We start from the raw sequence: 8,210 nt of genomic DNA, 5'->3' as shown, positions 1-8,210 counted from the left end.
GTGGGTGCAAGTTTTGCATTTCTTGCAGTTGCAGGGGAAGGTGCCGGGAGTGGAGATTGGGTCGGTGGGGGGTGTGGACCTGATGAGGGTGTCGCGGAGGAAGTGGTCTTTCCGGAATGCTGATAGGGGAGGGGGGGAGGGAAATATATCCCTGGTGGTGGGGTCTGTTTGGAGGTGGCGGAAATGACGAAGGATGATACGATGGATCTGGAGGTTGGTGGAGTGGTAGGTGAGGACCAGTGGGGTTCTGTCCTGGTGGCAACTGGAGGGGCGGGGTTCAAGGGCGGAGGAGCAGGAAGTGGAGGAGATGCGGTGGAGAGCATCGTCGACCACGTCTGAGTGGAAATTGCATTCTTTGAAGAAGGAGACCATCTGGGTTGTTCGGTATTGGAATTGGTCCTCCTGGGAGCAGATGCGGCAGAGGCGAAGGAATATGGGATGGCATTTTTACAGGGGACAGGGTGGGAGGAGATGTAATCTAGGTCACTGTGGGAGTCGGTTGGTTTATAGTAAATGTCCGTGTTGATTCGGTCGCCCGAGATAGAAATGGAGAGGTCTAGGAAAATGTTGCAATTGTACCAGCCTCCACCACATCCTCTGGCAGCTCATTCCATACATGTACCACGTAATACACTCTCAACTCTGATCTTCAGCATCTGCAGGCCTCACTGTCTCCTATAGATATGATGCAGCCCATGATTCAACCTGGGTCATTGGAGAGCAACTGTTAGGCCTCCTCAATATGCTCTGCAGAGCTGGAGCTGGCAAGGAGGGGATGTGATGGCCTCTGAAGGGACGGAGAATATCAGCGTTGTTCTGAGATGAAAGATGAGGACATTGAGTAGGAGGACAGAACAGAGCAGTGCAGAATCTGGTACAACAACCTCGACAGAATTTAATTGCCGCCTGCTGCCAATAGATTTGAGAAAGGCAAAGAAATAATTGAATTGAATTGAATGTATTGTTATGTGTACCGAGGCACAGTGAAAAGCTTGGTCTTGTTAGCAATACAGGCAGATCACAGAATTAAGTAGCATAGTTAGTAAATAATAGGTAAACAGCGGCAAAAACAAAAAAATCACAGGTACAGACGAATGTTAAGAGTTTGTGAGTCCATTCAGTATTCTAATAACAGTAGGGTAGAAACTGTTTTGGTACCGGCTGGTGCATATGTTCAGGCTTCTGCACCTTCTCCCCGATGGTAAAGTTTGTAGAAAAGTTTGTGGATCTTTGAGAATGCTGGAGGCCTTTTCTTGACAGCGGGCCTGGTAGATGGGAGGTTGGCCTTTGTGATTGTCTGGGCCGAGTTCACCACTCTCTGTCACCATCTCCGATCTTAGATGGTACAGTTGCATATGTCCAGATAGAATGCCTTCAATAGCGCACCTATAAAAGTTGGCGAGGGTATTCACCGTCATGTCAAATTTCCTCAGCTGCCTGAAGAAAAGGGGAGACATTGCTGGGCCTTTGTAACCAGTGCATCCATATGAAGAATCCAAGAAAACTTGTTGTGGATGACCACTCCCAGGAGCTTGACACTCTCCACTCATTCCACCTCTGTGCTATTAATGTGTAGGGGGATGTGAGTAACATCCCGCCAAAAATCAGTAATGATTTTGCTGGCATTGAGAGCTAGGTTGTTCTCAGCGCATTATTTTTCCAGGTCTTCCACCACCCGTCTGTAGTCTGTTTTGTCGCTATCTGAGATTTGACCGACTATGGTGGTGTCATCAGTAAACTTGTAAATGGCATTACACTGGTATTTGGTGATGCAGTCATGGGTATACAGTGAGTACAGTAGGGGGCTGAGTACGCACCCCTGCAGGGCTGCAGTGTTGAGTGTTAGTGAGGATGAAATATTGTCCCCAATCTTCCCTGATTGTGGCCTGTGGGTCAGCAAACTGAGGATCCAGTTGCAGAGAGTGGGGCTTAGTCTGAGATCACTAAGTTTAGTAATCAGTCTCGAGGGGATAATAGTATTAAAACCTAATTTAGTTCTTGCTCAAAGGCAAGCAGCCCTTGTTTTGTCCCAAAACTAAATGCAATATCTTTGTTTGTTCTTTCTTCAATTTTCCTGTTTTTTAAAACTAAAAGTTAACATTTGAAGACTTCACAATATCTGATGCTGCAGCGTTCAATAATTACACACATTATATCATGATTAACATTTGGGAAAGAATTGTACTCCTTCACAAAGTATTACATTACCTCTGTAAAGAGGTGACTCCTGAATTCCTTACTGGCATTAAAGGTGATTCTTTCATAGAGTCATAGAGATGTACAGCATGGAAACATATCCTTAGGTCTGATTTGTCCATGCCAACCAGATGTGCCAACCCAATCAAGTCCAACGTGCCAGCACCTGGCCCACAGCTTTGGACCCTAGTTTTGATTTACCCTGTATCATTTCTTGAGCTATAAAAAGCAATAGTACAAAATCTTATTTAATCAGGAAATTCAAGAAACAAAACCTCACTATAGCAATTGTAACAAGATCAGCCAGGTAGACATCATAGAATAGGAATTCCTTGACTGGGGCTGTTAACCTGATCTCATTAGGGATAACAATAGGAGTGCCAGACATCCTGTTCACTTGGACAGTTGGCTCTGAGGGAACTGGACCAATATCTGGGAATCTCCATGTGAAAATAAAAGGTGATTTGGTGAAGGGATACCAACCTCTGTAGAGCTATTTCACTTACAAAATCATGAAATTCAAGTCAATCTGCAACTGTGATGAGAAAAGCCCTATTTCATGGCTTAGTTGTAAATCTGTGTCAGAATTAAAAACATATTAATCATTTAGTTATTGTGAGTATTAGTTACAAAAAAATTACATTTGTTTAAGTCGTTTGTCTTGCACACTTCAGGACAATTTGCAAGAATTCCAATTAAAAGGAAAAACCAATATTTCTAATGCTTCAAAGGAGATTGTTGATTGATTAGCAAGTGGGCTTTGATTAGAAGAGGTGTTGCCATGAAAAATGCATCAATTACTGTTAATTGGCAGTTAACTGTCAGGTTTCATTTACATTTTTAACAAGGCATGTTGACTCTGACTGGTTTAGGCATTGTCATAGAATCCCTACAGTATGGAAATAGTCCATTCAATCCATTAACTCTGCACAATTCCTCCAAAGAGCATCCCATCCAGTTCACCTCACCCCTGCATTTCCAATAGCTAACCCACGTAGCCTGCACCGCATTGAATATCATGCGCAATTTTCCTGAAGAAGGGCTCATGCCCGAAACGTTGATTCTCCTGCTCCTTGGATGCTGCCTGACCTGCTGTGCTTTTCCAGCAACACATTTTCAGCTCTGATCTCCAGCATCTGCAGTCCTCACTTTCTCTGCAATTTTGCATGGTCAATCCAACTAGCCTGTACATCTTTGGACTGGGGAGGAAACAGGAGCATCCAGAGGAAACCCATGCAGACACGGGGAGAACGTACAAACTCCACACAGACAATCGTCCAAGGGTGGAATCGAACCTAAGGTCCCTGGCACTGTGAGGCAGCAGTGCTAACCACTGAGCCACCATGCCACTACATGTCCTGATAAATGAACCAATGGAGACCTGTCAGCCATTTTTTGAGTTTAAACAGGATTGTGTGTCTGTATGTCTGTGTCCTCTCTGTCTGCATAGCAACTTATGTAGCTTCTAGTACATGCAAGTTCAACAAACTGTGAACTTGACTGACAATCCGATGGTTATTAGCATAATTCTTCCCAAACTTAGGATTATCCAGCAAATGTTGTCCAATTGTGCAATCACATATAATGTTGGACACTATTGAAAGTTTTGGAAGTGCAGGTTGTTTGTGTACAGGCTGAATGTTGCATGTTGTAAACAGCTGGAGGATGTATTAATGACTAGAAGATGAAAATGTTTTAAAAAATAGTCTTTTTACAGCAAGGCTAAAAAGTTTTCGTGCATTAGCAATCTTCTGTGTGGTTCCAACATTTTCTGTTTATAATTTGGGGAGCAATCCAAGATGTTGAAATGCAGCTGGACTGTGACTTGACAGTGCCAGCATGGCCTTTCATTTCCTCCTACTTTCTTATGTCCTTCTTTCCTGATTCAGATGTACTGTTTGTAGAAATCTGTCTCAGAAACAGAGAGCTTTTTTATATTCATTTATGGGATGTCATAGAGTCATACAGCATGGAAACAGACTCTTTGGCCCAATTCATCCAGGCCAACCAGATTTTCTAAACGGAACTCCTCCTGTTTGCCTGCATGTGACCTATATCCCTCTAAATCTTTCTTATTCATTTACCTGTCCAAATGTCTTTTAAATATTTCTTACAACTATCTCTTTTGAGTGTTTAAATTTTTAAATCACTTCCTCTGGCAGCTCATTCCATATACATGACACCCTCTGTATGAAAAAGTTGCCACTCAGGTCTCTTTTGAATAGAGTCATAGAGTCATACAACATGGAAATAGACTCTTTAGTTCAACCAGTCCATACCAAACATAATCCCAAATTAAACTAGCCCCACCTGCCTGCCCCTGGCCCATATGCCTCAATCTTTTCTATTCATGGACTTATCCAAATATCTTTTAAATGTTATAATTGTACCCACATCCACAACTTCCTCAGGAAGTTCATTCCATATGCGAACCAACTATGTTCCGTAGTTTTGAAATCTCCCATCCTCAGGAAAAAATAACTACAATTAATTCTATCTATACCCTTCATTTCTTTTATATTTCTATAAGGTCACCTTTCAACCTTCTACACTCCACTGGAAAATTGTCCAGCCTATCCAGCCTTTCTTTATAATCAAACCTTCCACATCCAGCAAGATCCTGATAAATCGCTTCTGAACCCTCTCCAGCTTAATAACATCCTCCTATAACTGGGCGACCAGAACTGGACACAGTATTCCAGAAGGGGCCTCACCAATGTCCTGTACAACCTTAACGTGAATTCCAAACTCCTATACTCAAAGGACTGAGCGATGAAGGCAAGTATGCCAAATGCCTTTTAACCACCCTATCTATTTGTAATCAAACTTCAAAGAATTATGTACCTGCACCCCTAAGTCCCTCTGTTCTACATCACTACCCAAGGCCCTACCATTAATTATATAAGCCCTACTCTTGTTTGTTGTACCAAAATGCCTCACATTTATCCAGATTGAACTCCATCTGCCATTTTTCAGTCCATTGACCCATTTGATCAAGATCCCTTTGTAATCTTAGAAAACCTTCACCACTGTCAAATATGTCACAAATTTTGGTGTCGTCCACAAACTTACTTACTATGCCTTCTACATTCTCATCCAAATCATTTATATAAATGACAAACAAAAGAGGACTTACAACCGATCCCTGTGGAACACCGCTGATGACAAGCCTCCAGCCTGAAAAGCAACCCTCCACCACCATCCTCTGTCTCCGCCCATTAAGCCCATTATGTATCCAATTGGCAAGCTCACCATGAATCCCACATGACCTTATTTTACTAGTTAGTTTCCCATGCAGAAACTTGTTGAAGGCTTTACTAAAATTCAAGTAAATAATGTCTACTGCTCTGCCCTCATCAATTTTTTTGTTAACTTCTTCAAAAAACTCAATCAAGTTTGTGAGACAGGATTATCCTCATTCAAAACCATGTTGACTATCCCTAATCAATTTTTGCCTCTCTAAATGTCCATAAATCCCATCTTTTATAATCACCTCCAGCAATTTACCCACAACCAGGGCTATAGTTCCCCAGTTTCTCCTTACAAACTTTCTTAAACAAAGGTACAACAATTAGCCACCCTCCAGTAATCAGGCACCTCACCCGTAGATATAGATGATGCAAATATTTCTGCAAGGGGTCTCATAATTTCCTCCTTACTTCTCACAATGATGAGATATTGTAGGGGGACGAGCTGAGAATAGTTCACGGGTCGGTGCAATATCGAGGACCGAAGGGCCTGTTCTACACTATACTGTTCTATGTTCTATGCATTCTCTAGACTCCATTTCTTTCTCCACAGTAAAAACTGTGCTCCAATATTTAGCATCTCTCCCATTTCTTGAGGTTCATCACAAAGATGATGTCCTTGATCTTTAAGGGGCCTTACCCTCTCTGTTGTTACCCTCTTGCTCTTAATGTATTTATTGAATCTTTTTGGATTATCTTTAAACTTATCTGCCAATGCAATCTCATAACTCCTGTTTGCCTTCCTGATTTCTTTCTTAAGGGTTCTTCCGTAAGGATAAAGTCCTGGGGAGTGTTGCTAAACAAAGAGACCTTGGAGTGCAGGTTCATATTTCCTTGAAAGTAGAGTCATAGGTAGATAGGATAGTGAAGAAGGCATTTGGTATGCTTTCCTTTATTGGTTAGAGCATTGAGTATAGGAGTTTGGGAAGTCCTGTTGCCGCTGTACAGGACATTGGTTAGGCCACTTTTGGAATATTGCGTGCAATTCTATCGGATGGATGTTGTGAAATTTGAAAGGGTTCAGAAAAGATTTACAAGGATGTTGCTAGGGTTGGAGGATTTGAGCTATAGGGAGAGGCTGTTTTCCCTGGAGTGTCGGAGGCCTAGGGGTGACCTTATAGAGGTTTATAAAATCTTGAGGGGCATGGATAGGATAAATAGACAAAGTCTTTTTCCTGGGGTAGAAGACATAGGTTTAGAGTGAGAGGGGAAAGATATAAAAGAGACCGAGGTGGCAATATTTTCACACAGAGTGTGTGTTGTATGGAATGAGCTATCAGAGGAAGTGGTTGAGACTAGCACAATTACAGCATTTAAAAAGAATCTGGATGGGTATATGAATAGGAAGGATTTAGAGGGATATGGGCCAAGTGCTGGCAAATGGGACTAGATTGGGTTGGGATATCTGGTCAGCATGGATGGATTGGACCAAAGGGTCTGTTTCCATACTGTACATCTCTATGACTCTATGAATGCCCCTACACTCTTTATATTGATTAAGAGATTCAGTTGAACTAAGTTGTCTATATCTAAAATAAGATACTCTTTTATTCTTGACTAGAACCTCAATATCTTTATTCATCCATTGCTCCTTAATCTTACCAGCCTTACCCTTCACTCTAAAAGAACATAATGCCTATCAAATCTTGTCATCACACTCTTGGAAGACTCCCACTGTCAGGCATCCTTTTACCTGCAAACAGTCTACTCCAAATCAACTTTTGAAAGTTCTTATCTCATGCCATTAAAATTTGCCTTATTCCAGTTAAAAACTTTAACTTTTGTGGAAGGCTTATACTTTTCTGTAATCATTTTGAAACTAATAGAATTATGATCGCTAGACTCATGTGTTCCCCCCACTTTTACTTAAGTCACCTGCCTTGTCTTATTGCCCAAAAGAAGATTTAGTTTTGATCCTTCTTTAGTAGGAGCATCCACACATTGATAAAGAAAATTTTCTTGAACATGTTTGACAAATCTTTCACCATCCAAACCTTTAATACTATGTTAGCCCCAGTCAATATTTGGAAAATTAAAATCCCCCATTGTTACAACCTTATTATGCTTACATATATCTGAGATTCCCCCTACATATTTGTTTCTCAATTTCTGTCTTACTATTGGGGGGCCTACAGTACAATTCCATCAAGATGTTCTTTCCTTTCTTAATTCTAATGTCTACCCGTATATTTTCACTGGACAATTTTGTTTCAGAAAAATCTTCTCTAGTTACAGCAGTAATGTTTTCCGTAGTCACGAACCTCCTCCTTTCTTGCCTCCTTTCCTGTCTGTCTTGTAGCATCCAAAACCCAGAACATTGAGCTGCGAGTCTCGTCCATCTCTCAGCCAAGTTTCTGTAATAGCTATGACTGCTGAATCCCACGTCCTTAAACATGCCCTGGATAGAACTGGGACAGGAATGGTTGTTGCAGGTTCCAGGATTCAGATGTTTCAGTAAGAACAGAGAAGATGGTAAAAGAGGGGGAGATGTGGCATTGTTGATCAGGGACAATATTACAGTTGTAGAAAGGATGTTTGGGGACTCGTTAACTGAGGTAGTTGGGCTGAGGTTAGAAACAGGAAAGGAGAAGTCACCATGCTGGGAGTTTTCTATAGGCCTCCGAATAGTCCCAGTGATGTAGAGGAAAGGATAGCAAAGATGATTCTCGATAGGAGTGAGAGAGGCAGGGTGGTTGTCATGGGGGACTTCAACTATCCAAATATTGACTGGGATCACTACAGTATGAGTACTATAGATGGGTCAGT

Source organism: Chiloscyllium plagiosum, chromosome 20 (assembly GCF_004010195.1).
Source record: "Chiloscyllium plagiosum isolate BGI_BamShark_2017 chromosome 20, ASM401019v2, whole genome shotgun sequence".
Taxonomy (NCBI): domain Eukaryota; kingdom Metazoa; phylum Chordata; class Chondrichthyes; order Orectolobiformes; family Hemiscylliidae; genus Chiloscyllium; species Chiloscyllium plagiosum.
This window is presented reverse-complemented; position numbering follows the sequence as displayed.